This window comes from Tursiops truncatus, chromosome 3 (assembly GCF_011762595.2).
Source record: "Tursiops truncatus isolate mTurTru1 chromosome 3, mTurTru1.mat.Y, whole genome shotgun sequence".
NCBI classification, from domain to species: Eukaryota; Metazoa; Chordata; class Mammalia; order Artiodactyla; family Delphinidae; genus Tursiops; species Tursiops truncatus.
This window is the reverse complement of record NC_047036.1, coordinates 95,250,679-95,271,511: the sequence shown is the minus strand read 5'-3', so window position 1 is coordinate 95,271,511 and position 20,833 is coordinate 95,250,679. Positions and strand designations below refer to the sequence as shown.

The following is a 20,833-nucleotide window of genomic DNA, read 5'->3' as shown; positions in this document are numbered from 1 at the left end:
ATGTCTTTGTAGCGCACAGCCTCCAATGGTCTGGGTGTTTTTGAGAGAAGGAGAAGTGGTCTGAGAAGCAAGAAGGACACTAACCGCACTTCCTGACACTGGGATAAACAGGCAGGAAGGATAACAAACAGCCTCATCAAAGAAGGCTGGAAAAAAGCAGTGTTCTAGAACAGAGCCAGGATCCATGGTGATGGTGGCTCTCATCCATCCCTCGCTACACACTAGAACCACCCAGGAAGCTTTGAAAGATATCCATGCCCATGTCCCCCCACCCCAGACCAATAGATCAGAATCTCTGGAGCCCGGGGATTTCCGCCATTCAAAAGCTCCCCCGTAATTCTAATGTACAAATGGATTTTAAAACCACTGATTTAAGGCAAGCAGGTGAACAGAACTTTGGAGAAGGGACTCCAAAGACAGACACAGAGAGGCTCCCTGATCACGAGCGGTAATGGCCTGATTGTGCAAACTGCACTCCCCAGTGTGCTCCAGGAACTCATACCCACAAGGAGTTGAGCGGTGCACACCAGTAGACACTTCTTCCAAGTTCACTACTCCCTTTTGTAGTAAAGCAGAGATTCTGATCAAACAGCTGGATTCGGTCTTTAAAAGGATCCTGGGTGGGCTTCTCTGGTGGCGCAGTGGTTGAGAGTCCGCCTACTGATGCAGGGGACGCGGGTTCGTGCCCCGGTCCGGGAAGATCCCACATGCCGCGGAGCGGCTGGACCCGTGAGCCATGGCCGCTGAGCCTGCGCGTCCGGAGCCTGTGCTCCGCAACGGGAGAGGCCACAGCAGTGAGAGGCCCGCGTACCGCAAAAAAAAAATAAAGGTTCCAAAGGTTCCTGGGTGAGTTGAGTTTACCTTTCCAGTTCCTCTTCTCCTTCATCACACTTTTTCCAGGTGCTGTGGGGCACAGCAGTGTGGGCTTATTGAAGAGGAGTTGTTACGGGCTAGCTCCCAGCACTGACACAAAGCAAGCCACCTTTTTCCTCTGCCTCTGTCTGACCCCTGTAAACGGTGGTGGGAGGATCGACACGGGTGATGACAAGGATGACAATGATGCTAGTTAACCTTTATCCCTAGACCCATGGTTTACACTCACCATCTCATTTAATCCACACCATCCCTGGGAAGACAGTAGTAGCTGAATCCTCATTTACAAGTGAGTCCACTGCTCCAGAGAGATAAGGGACCGCCCCAAGGTCACCAGCTAGTAAGTTACCCTAACAACAGCTGGCTTCCAGAGACTGGGGCATTGGTCACTCCACTTCATGCCACTTAACTACGAAACAGTCCAAGTTTCCTTCTAGTTCTAACACTTGGTGATTCTTTAACTCCCATTGGCTTTCTTCCCTGAAGGGACAGGGTGGATTGCAGACTTCAAAGGCTTTGAAAGGGCAGAAGTTTTACTGAAAACTTAAGGCAGGCTTCTGGGAGTGAGTCTGCAGCAGCGCACAGAAGGGGAAATGACATCATGAGGTTTCAGGGGGCAGCCTTCCCACAGGTGCTCCCCCGAGGGCTTGGGAGCGACACAACAGTTGGCTTTTCTGCCAGCTTCAGAAGCATCTCTCCCCCGGCAGGTGGAAATGTAATCTCACCTGGTCAGGATGACGGGTGCCTAATTGGATGGTGAGGCTTCAGGATTTAGTCATTGCCAGGAAGATTCTGGGTGATATTTCCCAGCCGTGCGAAAATTAACTCAAAGTCTTTTCTTCTTGTATTCTCTAATTTTAAACTAGGTAAATTTAATCTCCTGCTTCTTGGCTCAGCGTTACTGCAAATTAAACATGCAAGTATTAATAATGAAAATAATTTCCCTTTAAAAACATATCCTGAAACTCGATGTGGGGCATTTCCAATACATCCATGAAACAAACAAAACAGTTTGTCTGTTTCTCCAAGGGAAGACGCTAAACCCGGAATTTAGTTCAGCCTGTGAAACAATTCGTTTGCTCTGACTAATCCTGCCAATTAAAGAACTTTTCCCAGACACAATTAGCATGTAAATCAGCGGCAGAGAAGGAAGAAGGGGCCTCGGCGACCCGGCCGGGATGGAGACACCAGGCGGAGAACCCCAGGGACATCTTGGGCCCGACGTGCGAGCCGCGGGACCCCGCCGGGGACGCACGGACGAGCTCGGGACTTAACGCCGAAATTTGGGCGTTAAATAGCGCAGCCCCTCGATTGACCGGTGGCGGCCGGCCAGGGCCCCTCCCCGGGTCCCGACCGGATTCGAAAGGGACGTCCGCGAGCCAGTCCCCACCCGGGCCGCGGGAGCGCGCAGCCAAGAGCACCGCCCCCACGCCCCAGCCCCCTCTCGGAGCTGGCTCCGCGTGCCGCGGTGGCTGCGCGCGCACCTACGGCCGCAGCCCCCCAACCCCCCGCCGCCGCGGATCTGTAGCTGCTTTTGCCTGCGAAAGGTGGGGATAGCGGCCCCTGCTGGCACCTTTGGCAGACAGCAGGGAGACCGACGTTTTCCCGCTTACCCTTCTCACCTTTTCTAAACGGTTTGTGGAAAATATATCTTATATATACATACACTGTTGTCGCGTGTGCACTTATTTTATTCTTCGTGAGCCCTCATTAGCAGATGTCTGTATGTAGTCTAGTTCCATGTAGGAACGGTAATTTTAAAAAAGGGGGGGTAGACTTATTAGTGGCCCTAGCCCCAATTAGGGAACAGGTACAGTTTCTACTGCATTTATATGACGGCATTCGGCCTAAGGGCGACTGAGACCCTGATCTGCTTCCCAATGCTTTTCTCGGCCGACCCCACGACTAGTAAGTAATGATCGGAGAACTGCTTGGCCGCCCCGTGTTACCTTCTTTAAAGGCTGTGGCTACGATCCAAACCAAGTGAGAAGCCCACTCGGGGAGCAACGTGCTACCGTGCGCAGTCTGCGGGGCAAGCAGGCGGGTAGCGCGCAGCGGCCGGGGTAGGGGGGACATCGTGTGGCCTGCCCAGTGGGCCCAAGCCTGTAACAGCAAGGCTTTTTTGGCGACTGAACTTTCAAGCGGAGGAGGAAGGCTGTGCCTGCCATTCTTCTTCTAATGGTAACAAAAGCGCCTTGAAAGAAGTTGAGATTTACTTATTCCATGAAGCTGTTGGATTCTCGTTGGAACTGTGTCTTATTTCTGAAGTTTACATAGTTATTTCTAAGAACAGTTTACACACTTTCTAACTTTAAAAGCAAATCTTCGTTAACAGCATCCTTTCCACTATAGTTTATTTGCTTACTTAACATGCTTTATTAACGTGTTGTGTTGTACGTACGTTAACTAATAGCTGTGTTCGTATCTTCGAAGTGTATTTTTAAGCGCACCGGATTTTATCCAATTCATCTGGGTGCGCAGAGCGTCCATCACTTCTGGAATCTACCTCTTGATACAGTAATCAGAATTAGAAAGGTTCGCCGTTCACTCACCCTCATCCTTTAAAACTTTTCCATTTAAGAAAATCGATGAAATCCTTTCTTGTGACTCGCTCCTGCACTACGTCTATTTTTATTAATTTTTCTGATTTGTCAGAGCTCAGCCATGCTGTCCGGGATTTTTTTTTTTTTTGCTAGAGCAAATGCGGGGCTGGGGGAGGCAAGGGCTGGCCTCCTGCCGGCATCGCCCCCGCGGGGACCTCGGCCGAGCGCGCGGCGGGGCAGGGAATAGTGGTGGAAGGAAGCTGCGCTGGCCAGTCGATCCAAGGCTCCACCTGCGGCCAAACCGCGTAGGTTCTCCGTCTCTCCGCCTCGCTCGCTAGTGTTCGCACACATAGACCGCAGCTCTCCTTTGGGTCGGAGAAGACGCCAGCCAAAGGAGGCGGGGTTGCAGGAGGAGAGTCCGCTCTGCGCAATCCAGTCCGGGACTTGGCTCCGCCCCGGAGCGGCGGCCTCTCGAGTGACAGAGGAGTAGTGAGCCGCACGGGGTGAGGTTGCAGCCAACTCCGCTCCCCACGCACTCGGCTGTCCAGGCGCTCCGGACGCAGCAGCGGCGCTTCTCCGCGGGGCCGACCGCCCGCGATGTCCGCTTAGGAGCGGCGGCAGCGGCCAGCATTGCCACACCCGCGGCGTAGCGCTCCCAGCCGTGGAGCGGGGCTAGAGGGCGAACCCTTGCGCCAGCCCCCACCCCGCCCCCCCACCCTGAAATGACTTGTTAATCGGCGCAGACACTACCGAAGGGATTGCCGGAGTGGAATCCAAGTGGAATTTGGATTTGGAGAAGAGTTTCTTGAACATTTACTCCTTTCTTGTTGGTTTCTTTCTTTCTTTCTTCCTCTCCCCTTCTCCGCCTGTCATTGGAGATGAATACAGCGCGTTTGCATCCCAGAAAGTAGTCGCCGCGACTGTTACCCCAAAGAGACAAGCACACATGTAGGAATGACAAAGGCTTGCGAAGGAGAGAGCGCAGCTCGCGGCCCGGAGAGATCCCCTCGATAATGGATTACTAAATGGGATACACGCTGTACCAGCCCGCTCCGAGCCCCGGCCGCCTGCCCGTCGATGCACCGAAAAGGTACGGCTGGGGCGCCCCGGCGCGCCCCACCTCCCGGGCGGCTCGGCTCCCTCCTGCGGGTCCCGGGGCCGCGGTCCGCACGCCCTGTCTCGGCTTTGTGGTGCTTGCGTTTTATTTTGTCTTGTGTCAGTCTCCCAAGCGTTGCCCGGCCCTGGGGGAGCAGTCGCGAGCCCTGCCCGCTGCTCCTCTCCACCCGGCGCCCCAGAGACCGCCGGGCTCCGTGCTGCGAGCTTCCCCACCCGCGCTGCGCACACGCCAGGCGCCGCCCGGGACACCAACCGCGCGGATAGCTCCCTGGCCCTGGGATGTGTATGCAGTACCCGGGGGTTCGTCCTCACTTTCGGGCCAGCAGGCAGCAGAGAAGCCCTGAAAGGGTGAGATTCTCGGAAGTGCCCGGTCCTGGTGCGAAGGCAGGGGAAGGGGTTCTGCCCTCCAGAGCTGGAGGAGGTTGGGTAGAAGAGCGCTGTTTTCGCTCGGCACGAGGTTTGGGTTCAGGGGTTCCGCAGATACGGTGGGGAAGCAAAGAGAATCTTTTGTTGTCGGTGCGGGGTCTGGGCTGGGTTCAGTGGAGTGCGGGAAACTTGTAATGGCCCTGGCACTCGCGCACCCTACCACTTGGTGACATCCCGGCTCCCTCGGACGCTGGCACCAGAGGTTCCGGGCTTTGTTTGCTCGAACGAGTGGCCTCCTCCCAGTGTGCCGCGGCGCCCCCGCCCTGGGTCCTATTCCCCGCCGCAGCTCCCTCCCGGGCGGCGAAGACAGCATCCGTCGTGTCTGTGTCCCCCTCAAGCACAGAACCCGCCACGCCGGGACTGGCGCCCACTGTGCCGTCTTCCAGAATCTACGAGGTCCCTCTCTGGAAAGAAGGTGTCCCGGGGGGGGAAGGGTGAGAAGACCAGGCAAGAGATGGCTCAGTGCTTGCTAACCAGACGACAGCTCTGCCCGGGCCCCAGGTTCTGGATTGTCCGGACTACTTGCTGCGTCTAGAGCGCTGCTTCGCTGGCAGTGGGGCGCTCGGGAGCAAGCCCGACAGTGCCCACCCACTCTGCACGACCCTGCTGGGATGGCAAGTGTCTCTTCCCCCAGATGCTCCGCTTTTTTCTCAGCTCCCCACTGTGTTACACGGTGCAAAGCAGGATCCCGAGATCCGTTCCCTCCTCCCACGACCGTAACGGTACAGGGGGAGCCAGGGAACAGTATGGATTTGTGGGTATGGGGGAAGGAAACAGGACTCCTCTTTCCCGCTCCCTCGCCGCCCCTCCGCCCAGCGCCGCCTCCTTTTTTTCCAGCGCGGGGTCACTCGACCAGGCGCTTCTGGAAAGTTTCTCTGAAGGCCAGGGGTGGGGGGGCACTACAGAATTGGGGCTCAGCATGTGCAGCCCGCGGGAAACGGAACCCCCAGGGAGGCGGGCGAACCGCCCAGGATACGTACGGCTAGGAGGTAGCAGCCGGCCCTTCGGAGAGTGCCACCCCGACCGGTGGTCAGCTTGGTTGGGGTCGTGGCGCTGCACTTGCTGGCCCAGTCTCTCAAGCAATTGAGCAAGGGGTGGGCGTGGGGAGGGGCGAGAAGGGGAAGTTCAGCGCAGCACTCAGGAAGCTGGTGCGGCCACTGTGGACAGCGGCTGGCGGGGCCACTGTGGACAGCGGCTGGCGCGCGGGTGCGTGTAGGCACGGGCCCGGGCTCGCTGGCTCCAAGCTCAGCATCCCAGCCTCCTGCACCCCTCGCGCTGTTTTCCAGCCGGCGGGTGTTCAAGGAGGGGCAGAGCAGGAAATCAGGTGTGCGTGGAGCGGGGTAGGAATCGCTGTTTTCACGGCCAAGGCGAGCATTTCCAGGGGCCGCCTCTTGCCTGTACTGCAGGGGGCAGCCCCGCTACCAATCCGCATCGGTCCTTGGGAGAAAGGCGTCTGCTTTGGGAATGTGGTGGCCAGCGACGGCCACAGTGGGATCACTCTCTGCCTAGGCTGGATGAAAATCAAGTTGCAATTGAATGTGATCCATGAAAGGTTTAAAACACAGGGGCGCGAAGACACTCATACAAACACACTCTCTCACATGTATGCCCAACTTTCTGTGCTTGGTATCTGAAAAGATGTTTAACCCTGTTACAGTGTTGTGCCAGCAGGTCTCAGGAAAGCTATTTAATGCCCCCCAGCGCCGGTTCTGAAGTCTTTCCGGGTACGAAGGTCCAGTGCCTTTGCCTTGCCTTCCTCTAATCCCGATAATTGTCTGGTCTTCCTTTCAACATACATCTTGGGCATTTGAAGTCCACAGTCAGCCACTCTCATGGCAGGGAGAAGATTGTTGGTTCCAGATAATATGAACCCTTTATGAAGGTTTTTCCCCCAAAGTAAAGATACTAGTGCACATTTCTGAATGAAAACATCTTCTTTTTTCACACTTTTTCCAAATGACTACCAGAGGTCAAGATTGCAAGTATTTTGCATGGTTTTTTGAATACCCTGTTTAGTCTGCATGGCGCAGTTTTTACAGTAAGGTTTGATTAAACTACTCCAGGCACGAAAGTTAATTATTAACCTAACCTTAAATACTACAGTGGCAACACTGTGTCTCCACCTATTAGCCTAAACCATCTGTTAAAAAATAACTGCACTAATTATTTGAATTTGGTTTACCCATGCTTGTTTATATGGTGACTTTTATTCAACTCTTGAGTAACCCCCCACTCTCTGTTATTATTTTGGGTTTAGGACATTCTTAGATGAGGCACTTTGCAAACCAATCTGAAAGGAGAAATGAATGACCAACAGATTTAAACCTCTTTTTTGTGTTGTGTCTTTTTTCAACTTGATATAAAGAGGCATTCTAGTTCATGTTTCTTATTTACACTGTTTGGTGACAATCTTCCCAAAGCGTTCTGTTTTGCAGTTATCACCGTTTAGAGATGGGCCACACTCTCATAAGGCATATAACCACATATGTAAATGTTCAGCGGACACCCAAAATCATGATCTCAGTAGCTACCTGCAGAATATACTTATTGGATAAAACATCTAAGTTGAAATAGGTTAAAAATTCATAAGAACCACTGTAGAAACTCAAGTAAATATTGAATGAATAAATGAAAGAAATAGTCCCAAACAGTTCACATTTCTCCACTTAGAATAGACCTAGGCTTTTTTTTCCCCTACAGTGAAAAAGAAAGTCTATGCCTTCAAGTAAGTGGTTATTGTAAAGTGGCAATAAGTGCAACTCTTTATTTACACACACAGAGACACACACACAAACACTCACCCCTAGAGTTCTTTCGAAGTCTAGTGAATGCTTTTCCCATCATTAAAAAAATATAGCATTTGCATTCTGAGGAGGTGGATAACATTGCCAAGTGTGTTGAATCAGAAGGATGGCAAGAATTAGGAAGACTGTTACATTCATTGAATAAAATTAAGAGACCCAAATTAAGAACCTGTATTAAATTCAAAATAAATCCTCATGCTTTAAAGGCAAATGGGCAGTTGCACTCCTTTATGAAATGGAAGGAAAAATACTGTTTTGGACAAGGAGGTAAGTCACATACTTCAGGGTGTGTACATAGTGCTTCAGCTCTTTTCTGAGCAGGACAAAAGAGTAATCACGGAAGAGAAAGTTTTTTTAGAACTAGATTTGCCAAGAGCTAATATATTCTCCCATCATATTTGTTTGCAGAAAGGAATCACAGAACAAGCCAAACTAATTGCAAATGCTTTAATTAGGCATCTGCCGTTTGCGACGGTGGAAAAGCCTGCACGTATCTCGACACTGCCGCCCGCCCTGCGCACACACTTTAAGTTTCGACAGTTCACTGCCCTCGTCCCACAGCGAGTGTTCCCTGGGTGTTCACATCTCCAGGGGAAGGGGAAACCTGGAAGCATCCTGCTGGGCCCTCCCGTATCAGTGCCCCCCACTCTCTTGGGGTGCCCTGGAGCCAAGTTGTCTCTGAGAGATTTCTATTCCAGAGTGAAGGCTTTTCTCCTCTGCCTTAAAATGTGCTGTAAGAGCAACTGAGCTGTTCTCTGCTGGCAACCACACAATTGCCTCTTGGGGATATGGTAAGGTAGGGAAAGGAGGGAGGCATTTAATCCCTTTGAAATGGGCAAGTAAGATGTCATACCACACAAACCTCAAGGGGAGAAGTGAGTTCGGGATACTTCTCAGCATGGGACTATTACAATATAGTTTATACACAAGGGTATCTTGCTTTGTGAAGCAGATGAGTTCTTGCAAACCTTTTTATTAGAATAATTCTAATTACACTAATGGAGAACGTCACACACAAGTATCAATACTTTGATGTTTCCCAAATAACGCCCTCAGCCCAGACCTCTCTCCTGGATCTGTGATATACACAATGCCTACAGGGGGTAGAATCTAGACTTCTCAAACCCAAATGCTCCAAACGCCTAGTTCTGGATCTTTCTCCTCCACACATGCTTTTCTTATCATCTTCTCCATCTTGGTAAATGGCAATTCCATCCTTTGAGTTTGCTCACGCCAAAAAACTCAGGAGTCATCCTTGACTCTTCTCTTTCTGGTATTTGCATCCATTCTAGCTGCCATGTTGTTAGCCCCACCTTCAGAAAGCATGCAGACTCCCTCTAGGTCTTCCAGCTCAGTGGCCCTCACATTGGCCAAGCCACTGTCTCCTCCTGCTGGGGAACCTACTGTGTTAGGCTCCCAGCTAGTCTCTGGGCTTTGCTCTTGGCCCCCTACAGTCTTTTCTCAACACAGCAGCTGAAGTGATATAGTTTTTTTTACAGATCAGGTTACATGTGCTCAAATGCTTTCCCATCTTATTCCAGTCAAAGCCAGAGTTCTTTCTATGGCCTTTGTGGTTCCACATGATCTGCACTCGGGTCCCCACCTCTCTGACCTCCACTCCTCCTTGGGGTCACTTGACTGTGCTGGGCGTGCTCCCCCCGGGCCCCTTTGCAGGGTCTCTCTGCACTTGCCCTTTCAAGGCTTGGGGCGGTCCTCTGCCCAGAGAGCTGCAGGATTTGCTCCTCTGCACCTACAGGTTCTCTGCTCACATGTCACTTCCTCAGTGAAGCCTTTCCTGATCATATTTGCTTCACCCTTTTGTCGCAACACTCCTTACCCCAGTGGACAGCCTCAGGTTTGTTTTTTTTTTCCTCTTAGCACTTTTCACATCCTGACAAACTGTCTGTTGTCCTCATTTATTTTCTGTCTTCTGCTAGACACAATGCCATTATGTTTCCTTCACTGCCGTATCTCCAGCACCTAAACCTGTGCCTGGCACATCACAGCCCTTTCATAACAAGTATTTGTTGAATGAATGAAGAGTGAATCTTTTGCAAACAACCCGTCTTTATCTCTTTTGCCTGCTCTCGTTTTTCTATGATATGTGTCCATCAAATGAGACACCTCTCTGCCTGCATGAGTGTGTGTGTGTAACACTGTCTTCCATATACATAGGTGATGTGTCTCATGCATCATCAGTGGAGCATTCACTCTGGGTTGTTTTTCCAGTCTTCGTGATGGATTGAAGCCTGCTCGTTCCCACACTCACATCCAGTCAGTCCCCTTCTATAGCCAAGAGCACACATCTGTGGGACACCTGGTTGAAGCTGGAGGGAATGTGAGTTAGGTAGAATCACCCTTCTGAGAAACAGAGCTAAGAAGACAGCCAGCACTTACGGAGACTGAGCTTTTGACCTTGGACTCATTTGTTCTGCATTTTAACCACTGGCCACAGAACCTTCTTGCCTTTTTGGAGTTTGCTAATAGTAGTTTTTAAAATTCAACTTTCTGGGGCTTCTCTGGTGGCGCAGTGGTTAAGAATCGGCCTGCCAATGCAGGGGACATGGGTTTGAGCCCTGGTCCGGGAAGATCCCACATGCCGCAGAGCAACTAAGCCCGTGTGCCACAACTACTGAGCCTGCACTCTTGAACACGCAAGCCACAACTACTAAGCCTGCACACCCCAACTACTGAAGCCCACGCATCTAGAGCCCGTGCTCCACAACAAGAGAAGTCACTGCAATAAGAAGCCCGCACACCGCAACGAAGAGTAGCCCCCGCTCACCGCAACTAGAGAGAGCCCGTGCGCAGCAACGAAGACCCAACACAGCCAAAAATAAATAAATAAATTTATTAAATGAAATTCAACTTCCTACCAGGAGGAAATAGTATGCCCATTAACCCACATTTCTATCCTGTCCCACTGCAGCGATAAGTGTTGTTGAAGACCCTGTTGTTGGAGTTGGACAACCTGGGTTCCAGACTCACTACAACAGACAAGCCACTTTTCTCAAGCTGCATTATTTTAAATAAAAATTGTGAATCGTAAACCTATGCTTTCTATCTAGTAGGACTGCTGGGAGAATAATATGAAATCATGAATGTAGCTGTATTCGGTAAAATACAAAATGCACTCTGGAACTTCCCTGGTGGCACAGTGGTTAAGAATCTGCCTGCCAATGCAGAGGACATGTATTCGAGCCCTGGTCTGGGACAATCCCACATGCTGTGGAGCAACTAAGCTTATGAGCCACAACTACTGAGCCTGCGCTCTAGAGCCCGCAAACCACAACTACTGAGCCCACGTGCCACAACTACTGAAGTCCACACACCTAGAGCCCATGCTCCGCAACAAAGACAAGCCGCCGCAATGAGAAGCCTGCGCACCTCAACGAAGAGTAGCCCCACTCGCCACAACTAGAGAAAGCCCTGGCGCAGCAACGAAGACCCAACACAGCCAAAAATTAATTATTTTTAAATGCAGTCTGGAAATTTGAAAAGTTTGATGCTGACTCCTTCCTCTGCTCCCGAGACCCCAGGCCTAGCAGAGACCCTGCTTCATTGTCTTCTAAATCATAAAAGAAAGATTATACTGTGTTGATGTCATTTTAATGTAAACCACATTATGAAATTAAGTAAGATCCTCAAATTCACTGAAAATACACAATCTACGCAGTGTACAGATGGCAAATTTATGAATCAGACGCCAACTGTGTCAACTAGTGATTGTTTCCAATGTGACCAATGCATTGGGCAAGGTCATAGGAGTGGCACTCTGCCAGGCATTATAAAAAAAAAAGTAAGGGCTTGTTTTTGCTCAGGTAAGTTCTAACACAGCTCATGTCAGTGAAAGCATTAACGTAGAACAGACACATCAGGGCGAACTAGGAGTGAGAGGAAAGAAGTTTTGATCTTTGCTATTTGCTACTATCTTCCCCACCAAATACAGGGCAAATTCATTCGATTTTGTGGCATAAGTTTATAAAAAATGTGCAAGAACTGTTGGAGGGAGGGCTGTAGACAGCTCTGGAGGTGATGCAGAGGTCACACATCTTAGGCAGACACAACACAGACTGCATCCCATTTTTTGCCATTTACAAATGGTGTGACTTTGAGCCAGTTACTTATCTGCCTCAGTTTCCATTTGTAAAATGCTACAGTTTACATTTGTATTACAGTTTTCAAGGAGAGTAAATATGACATCTGTAAGTTTCATGGCCCAATGCCGGATACACTACACACACTCATTAAATATAAAGTATTATTTTTATTTGGGTGACAGTTGTCATGGAGAGTGCCCTGGTGGGGAGAGTACAAAAGGAAATGGCCTTACAAATCTGTGACATAAAGAGATGATGCGAAGGAAACACCTTCGAACTGGAAAGGAACATTCACACCGTAAGTAAAATACACCCACTAAAGAATCTGAGAGTACCCACATTTGAAATCTGAGAGCTGCCCATAATGACTGTTCAGGGATGAGTTGAATTGACCCCAAGGACCACATAGGGGAGAAGCTTGGCTGTCAATCAACTTCTCTAAGAGGCTATGGCTGGGACTACTGCATGAGAGTCTTTATGGTGGCCATATTTGCCAGGTCAATCTTCCCTGGCCAAGCCTGAAACAGTGACAGTTTGGGAGCACCTGAATCTCCATGCAGAAGCGAACCACTACCTTCTCCACCAAATGCAGGGAAATAGTCACCTGACCGCAGTGGAGACAGTGATTACTCTACTGCTGGTATATTGCTATACAACCTGAAATTTGATTCAAATGATAATCATACAGTTTCTTATCTTATCTGACTCCTCAGAAGCACAGCAAAAGGGGCAATATTATCGCTGCAGTTCCCTGAAGGAACAGGAATCCCTCCATGGCTTAGAATTACAGTTATTTTCATCTAGGAAAATGTTTTTCTCTTCAATTTTGCAAGTGGAAAGATGACATACAGAGAGGGGAATAAATCAGCAATTCACATGCCCCAAAGACTGAAGGACCAGGTCCTGTGGAGCAGCCAGTGTGCGACTGTTGCTTTGAAAGTACTGTTAGTAATAGATGTTTCCACATACAGCCTTGAGACCTGAGGCTTTCATTTAATATGACTCAGCGCTTGCTAGTGGTTTCCAACTAACCTATAATTGCCATCTGCAGAAACTTTAATTCAAAGAATCCAAGCCAATTCAAAAACCTTAGCGGAAGAATCTCTAAAAGTGATGCCATTTATCCCTCTCTTATCCCTTCTGCCCTCCCACGTGTTGAAGACCAAGCCTTTGGCCATGATTTGATTTGAAGCATTTATAGAACAGAACAGGAGCTGGCATTGAACACAATGAAAACATGCCATTGGAAAATAAGCATTTGAGGGACCGGGAAATAACGGATATATTAATTGTGGTTTAATGTTATATGAGAGTTTTAAAGCCAGGCTTTCTGTGGATCTATTCTTCCTTCCTTTTTCCTATTCCCGAGTCCTTTTTTCAGGAGCGTACTCAATCTTTTTATTAATATTGCAGCGACTCTAGGGCTTGCCTCCCCCCCAGACTCCTACCGTCCTTGAATGAGGAAAGTAAGAGAATACTGATGGAGCTGGTGAATGGAAACATTCCTTTCCTGAAAATGGAATGCTTTACGAAAAACTGCACTCCACAAAAAACACTCGGAACAGTCCAACAACTGTCTCTCCTTTTTACCCTGAGAGCCACTCGACTTCATTCACATACTTTGGTGTTTGAACGCCTTTGTTCTTAGGCCTCAGATACCCAGGTGGAACACCAGCCTATTAAGCCTTTCATTATTCTAAAAACGTGAGCATCTGAGTTACTGAAAACATCCTCATCTCTGCAGAGTGAGCGATAACTAGAAACCGAACTGTTCATGGCATTCTAAACTGGGGTATAGGTAGCAGAACGGCAGTTGGGTGGATTTTTATAAGAAGAATACTTGTTAATGGTTTCTGAGATGGATTCTGTGCTAATTCTTCTCGCATCATGAAGGATGGCCCTAGCTAGACACTGTCGCTGGGATCTTCATCTATTAATCATGGAGGCTACTTTCTTATTCGGTTGCCATAGTTTCAGGGCCTCAGATAGTGTTGGGATGTCTTGGGAAAGGTTTGAGATCTACTAGGCTTGCGAGGCTTGCAGTGATTTTGGCTGTTGTGGTCTTCTGAAAGCACTGAAAACCGCTTCTCGTATAAGTCAGCGTTGGATTAAAAGAGGCAACTTCTGAGAGGGTCTCTCTGGACCTTGTTACGTGCACATCCAAGCTGATGATTTACTCCAGGATTTGCCTCTTACTCAGTCTTGCTGGTAAAAAATTACAGTCCAGGGGCTGATGTCACTTTCATCTTTCGACAAGAAAGCCAAAGGGTACGAACTCTTCATTAAGGCTGTCTCTAAACGTGGAGGTAAACGAGGCCATTCCTGACTTCGCTCAAATCTCAGTTTCACAACTTGGTTTTGGCTCTGCAGATGGCTAAATTAATAAAATGACCTCACGAGTGTTGTATGTTGTGCTTTGGTATGGCCACGTAAACACTCGTGCTTTCCTTCAGGTTTCGCCTTTATTTTCTTTGGTTCGACGCACATTACTAAAGGGCTAGAGACCATTTGACTGCATTTTGCAACACTGGCCCAAAGGTCTACTGTTTTGCCAGCTCTTGAGTGTCTGAGCATTTTTTTCTTCCTGTGATTATAAGATCTTGCTATTTCGGGTTGATGAGGAAAAAGCTCTCCAGTGGCGGACATCTCGTGTGACCTGGTCAAGAAAAGATCTGGAGGACTAAATTGCTACAAGAGGGAGATACACGCACCCCATGATTTATGTGCTTCGTGTGTGATGAAGAACACAGCTCTCCTTTGTTAGGTAGAGTTGGCCTTGTGTAACAGATACTGGTACACTTCTTAATGTTTTAGTTCCCATTTCTCGAGTGGACTTTCAAGGACTCCTCCATCAGTCTAAGCCCAGCCATTTAATTCCTTTGTAAATTAAAACATAAAATAAAACCATCTCACACTTGAAGCAAACAGCACTGAATTCAGGACACGCAGTGCAGCAACTGAAAATCCAGGCGATTTCAGAAGAAGAAAACCTTGAATTCATTACAAATGGGCCTAATCTAGAATATTAGTCATTTTTTTTAAACTAGAAAATAACTAGTTTTTATTTCAGGGTGAGCTTCAAAGCAGCCGTTTTAAATTTCCCCAGATCCAGCCTGCCAAAATTTTTGTTTAAGATCAACAAGAATTTTTAATGCACGTGCCTATTATATTGACCCCTCCCTTACTCAACCACACTAAATGATTGATCTTAGAGGCCAATAATTTGAAGTAAATTAAAAGGATAACATGGCCTTAATTGCTACTGGCTTCACCAGGCTTCTGGGCACAGGAATTCCTTGTGGAGAAACACTTTTAAGTGTCACAGCAGTTTTTGATCATGTGGTCTGGCTTACCCATAGGCTGCAATTATCCCCCCAGACCTCCCCCACCTCCCCCTCAAATATCTCTGTGAAGCAAAGAAAATATCCATTTGTAAATTCAGTATTAGGGACCTCTGATTATTCGGCAGGGTCAGAAAATAGGTCCTGCTTGTTTTAGAGTATTCTTTTACGATAGTTTTTTTTTTTTTTTTTTAAAGAAAAAAGCATGGAGTGGGGAGGACAATGGGATTAATATTTCAGATCAGAAGCTTTTTTTGTTCGAAGAAGAGTTTGTGGGGATTCAGTTTGCTGTCCTGTCGACAATGACAAGGTTGTGATTACTCTTTGGTATCTGGTCAGAGACGACATTGCACACTGCAGCCTTACGAAAAGTAAGCAGTGCTTTTGTGAGGCTGTCAGTCAAATACAATGTAGACTTTAGGTAACCTTAATTAATGATTTCTGATTACAGATTTTTTGGTGTCTCCAAGGCATCCGTGCCTCGGAGGCTGCCTTTTGCTGGAACATTTTCAGACAGCGGTGACTTGAATATGCTTCCATTATCTTGCCATGCAAACCATGCTAGGTTCTTCTTTTATGAGAAATGTGATTCTGTGTCATTTGCAGAATGATCATATAAAGAATGAAATATCACTTGGGGAACAGCTGAAATTTATAAGTGATGTGGAGTGTTTTGAATCTTTAGAGGAATCATGTTGTATTTTAAAGGAATTTACCTATCAAAATTGTTATATATACTGGCTCCTAGCTGGATTCGAGGCCATGACTTCCAAAGATTGAATGGGGCTTTTGAGCAGTGCCCCAATTCTTTCAAATGAAAGCCACTTATGCTGGGGATACTGGACCAAGTGGTATTTCCTTCGCCTAAAAGTACTCCGTACCGAGTGCTAACCATAACGACCAGAACACTATAGGCACTGGAGAGAAACAGGCCTTACTTTTCATTTACAGTACTTTTCCTGTGTCATGAGTTTTAGAACAGATATCAAGAAGCTGAACTGTCATGTTAATGCGCTATTTACATTCAGCTTTTAACTAGAGGGGCCTAATGAAAGTTAGGTATAGTATATTAATGCCAACTTCTGGATTAAACTACTGAGTGAATAATCATTTTGCAGCTTACAGGAAACTCTTAGTAGCATTTAACCTGTCTAGTTTAGCATAATTTGTGCTTACGAATTATAAATGCTTAGCTTTTACAATTAAGCTTACTGATCTATAAGCGTCTTAATGAGAAATTACCTAAGATGATTGGTATTATTTGCTGTACTGTGTTCTAGGGGAGTGATTATCTGAAATAATTGGCAAGATGGTTGTCCCACTGCGTGCAATATGGTTTTACTTCTAATATAAATTAAGTCAACCCTGTGTTATGATCCCATGTTTGCCCAGACAAGAGGAGATGCTACTGGTGTCATCTAGAAGGAACAGAGTAGTTTCATATGTAGCCAAGAGGAAGGTAACAAACATCTTTTGGATACGTTTCTTTTTTAAGGTGATGTTCAGCATACAGGGAAAAGTTTTCTATTAAAAAGTCAACTTTTATCTACATGCTGTTTCCGTTCATTGGTGATGAGGGGAAGTTCAACATGTTGAATATGCTGATTAATTAATTCTCCTGGGAGATCTTGGAGTGTGGGGCTTTCGTTTTCATATTTTGTCATGTCCAGAACACAAGACCTGCGAATACTGCCCAAACACATCCATTCCCAAGAATGAAAAGGACAACATAACTGCCATTGCTGTTAGAAAACAGCCACTTCCAGTTCCCCAAGCCAGGTGTGCAAGAGAAGGCTTTGCAATGTTGTGAATAGCTTGACATTATCGCATTGTTATTGAAATGCAAATTCCTCTGAGCAGAGCTTGCAAAGGTTTCCAGCGTAGGACTGGGGCAATGTCTTTTCTTGCTTGTTGTCAACCATACCCAGTCTTCACTGGAGGGCTCGTTCTATTAAAAGTAATCATAATGCATTGGCATATTTCATTGTTTCTTATTGCCTGTGTTTCAAGTGCCGGCCTTCCCAGGATGGGAGAGGACAGACTGGCTTACAGCCGTGAGGTGCAAACCCAGGACTGCTCTGCCCAGGAAGGAGTCTTGCCAAGTCCCGTATCAGATTTAGGCTTAGTGGTGATGATCAACATCAACAGTATTTAACAGTGTTATTACTACTAATAAAGACCTCACTATATAGTGCTTATATTTTTCAAAGTGTGTTTATAAACATCACCTCATTTAATATTATTACAACCTGGGTTAGGCAGGGCAGAAATTATTATGCCCAATTTAGAGATGAGATAACCGAGGTTCAGAGAGGTCAAATGATTGGCCTAAGAGTATATACCTCTGGTAAGGGGCTTGAGACAAGGTCCCCAGCCTTCTGAATCTGCGTTTTTTATGTTCCGTGCCATTGTACGGTTTACTCAATACTTTAAAAATTTCTGAAAACAATTTACGGTCTTCCAACTGAAGATGTTTTTACATTATGCCTACTATGCAGGTTGACTACTGCCACGAAAACAAGCTTAGAAGTAGCTTTCCAAGGACTTCACCTGAGGGTTCACTGCCATTGGGACCTAAATTCCTGGTTCTGGGTGGAATGCTATTGCAGGTCATTGTCTCCAGCAGCTCTTAGGGCCTTGAGTCTGTCATCCGAAAGGACATCATTTGAAAAATGGAGGATGTTGTTATTGAGGATTCTAGTCCTGTTTTATAGTAGGGATAAAAATAAACAGTAACATAAAAGTGGAAACTTTGACCCTGGGGCAGGGTACAACTGGAGGGACAGAGGGGTGAACCAGATATTCAGCAGGAATATCCTCCTGGGGCTTGCAACTTGTACCTATGAAACAGAAACACACTTTTTGCAAGGAATAAAGTAGACCAGATGGCTCAACATAAATGGATCTTCCCTCTGACCAAGGTTATTTTACTCCTCTGGTCCACGCTGCTGGGTCTAGTGAAAGCAGCAGTTCCGTTTAATTCAGCAGATAGATATTTAGCACCTACTCTAGGCAAGTTCTAGATACTGCTGAGACACAATGATGACCTACTTCAGAATTTACTGATTAACTGCATACCCATTCAAGGCCAGACGTTGGGTCGACATTCTATCGAGGAAGTTAGATTTGCAAAAAATTACTATAGTGTCTGAGGTCTGACTATTCTCCATCCCCAAAGCAGAGTGGTAAGGATGCTAAGGACAGGAAGGAGTGCTCTGTCCAGCTGGGCAGGAAGCATTTCAGCTGCATCTAAAGAATGAGTGAGATTTTGGTACATGGGAGGCAAGGGGCAGAAGAGCAGTGGGGCTAAGGGAGAGGCAGGAGCAAAGGCCAGAGGCAGAGAAATGCAGGATTTGGCCCCAGAGCAGCAAGGGGGCCTCCTGATGACTGGTGATGTGGCCTGAAAGCCCAGCGGACAGAAAGAGGGATGGAGAGTAGCTTGTGGAGGGCTCTGCCCTGCTGAAGAGGTGGGACTTGGAGCTGCAGGCTCCAAGCTTTTCAGCAAGATGATGATATCCTCAGATGTGTGTTTTAGAAATATAAATCTGCTAGCACTGTGAGTGGAAAAAAAGGAAACAGATTCTGGGTGTGTTGACAAAGTACAGCCGTCAGGACTTAGGGACCAGTTGGACGTGTGGGATAAGGGGGTAGAAGTAGTAAAAAATGGTTCCAAGATGTCACATCTGGGGAGCTGAGTGGATCGTGGTGGCACTGGCCAGGACAGGAACCCAGGTTTACAGACAAAATAGTTAATATTTAACAGCTATCATAAAACCATATGTAAATGACACACAAGAAGCCAAACGCCAAAGCCTGGGATGAGTTCTATTGTGCTCATACCCAGCTCTGTAAAATGAGTGCTAAAGATTTTAAAAGTAAGAGCATTTAAACTGTTGCATTTGGTCTGGCAGCTGGGACCACTTTCTCCAACATTAGGGAGGTTAATACCCTGATAGGAGGTGGATAATAATAAGAAAGACTGAAGCACCGTCCAATGCATCTATAAAAACTGGCTACAAAGTACAGGAGGAAGGAGAGCACGTGCGTGACTCACTCATGGAAGAATCAGGGCATAGGTCGAGCCACCTGTTTCCTATTTTTTTTCATTCTGAACGGTTTTACTTTATGCAAGTCTTTGAATTCTGAAACTAAATGTAGATGTGTTTGTCCCTTCCTCCCCTCTGTCCTCCTAACCCTGCCTGGGGCATATTTACCAGTGTTTATCTCTTAAGTTGCCTCCTGCAACTGAAATGTTACAGATGATGTAATTCACAAAACACAAATAACACCTAAATTGTGTTGTTTATTTAATAAGACAGTGTTAGCAGACAGCTAAGCCTAGTTTTGCTGCATTATGCTAAAACTGAACACTGCTTACTGTAGAAGAAAAAAAATGTGTTCAGTAATATTTTATTTAGGAAGAAATAAACCTTCAATACATAGGTGAATGAGGAATTACAGATTTCGTTTTATGGTTTCAACCTTTAGATAAGTACTGATACAGTACAGTTGTCCACAAGAATCCTCCAAAGACCTTTAATAGTTGAAAATAACTAATATTTATGCTATTAAAAAAACCCTAAAAAGATGGATATTCTGTCTTTACCCTTCACAGTGCATTTTTATTTCAGAGGCTTCTAAGTGAAACTTCTAACAGGAAAGTTTTATTCCATAATAAAGTTTTGTTTTACATTTTAAAAAGAGGTTGAATAATGGAAGTGAAAAAAAACAGGATTGGAAACATCAAGTATCTTCAGGGGACTTTAACAAATAAGGGAGTTTCTAGAAGGGAGAAAACGTTTATGAAATTGTTTGCTTTGAAGTCTTCTAAAGGCACATTCGAATTAAACATTAAAGAACGATCTGATGATTTTTTTTTACACTGGGACACCATATTTGAGTTGCTGTTATCTATTGTACTATGCCAAAGTAGTGCTTGGTGTAGGATTACTTACTTTCTAACTTGCAGGCTGCCCTCTAGTGTTACTTGATATTAACACAACTACTTTTGTTTACATTCCAGGAAAGCTGAAAAAACAGAGACTCTTACCATCTACAGATAGTTAGCAGCTAACCTAGCCCAGCTAGTCACTGTCTCTAAATAGTGTTAAGAAGTTTGATACCTGCTTTGAAAGGTGGTGAACAAATTTAAATGTGTCCATCATCAAAGCTCTTGATGGCAAAGAGGACAATATGGTGTGGAAAAACACACACACTCATGACTGGGAATTCCAACCCCATATAAGGAGTTAAACACCGAACAAGAAGTTTTAAGACTGCGTTATCCAATTAAGTTCACTTATATTTTCTTTTACGTCACGCAAAACAACAATATACGATGAAATAAGCTCTGTCAAATAAGTCTAAAAGACCTTCTTTAATAAGTTTAAATTAAAATTATAAACGTCAAGAAAGAATTTTCAACCACCATTGGGTGGGAGATGTTTGACCAGATAGCCTCACCTCCAAGTCGTGGCATAATTAGCCCTCAGGGAAGAGTTCTCTAACTTCAGTACACTATCCTATTACAGACCTTCAATGAGTAAATTTCAGCACTTTATAGATTATCCTCTGAAGATATTGAGAAGCACAGCACTGCAGCCTAAACTGTGGCATTAAGTACTTTCTGA

At 46.5% G+C, this 20,833-nt stretch overlaps 1 protein-coding gene across 4 annotated transcripts in view; it reads left to right on the top strand.

The window, feature by feature from the left end:
- Positions 1-3,534: 3,534 nt before the first annotated feature.
- Positions 3,535-20,833, top strand: part of SEMA6A (semaphorin 6A) — a 129,899-nt gene continuing 112,600 nt past the window's right edge. For 2 of the 4 annotated variants that reach the window (XM_073802428.1, XM_073802427.1), the window contains exon 1: positions 3,535-4,506. The gene's annotated coding sequence lies outside the window, so the exon portion shown is untranslated. The remainder of the gene's footprint in view (positions 4,507-20,833) is intronic. The other 2 variants (XM_004327023.4, XM_019940871.3) reach the window with 2 other exon arrangements.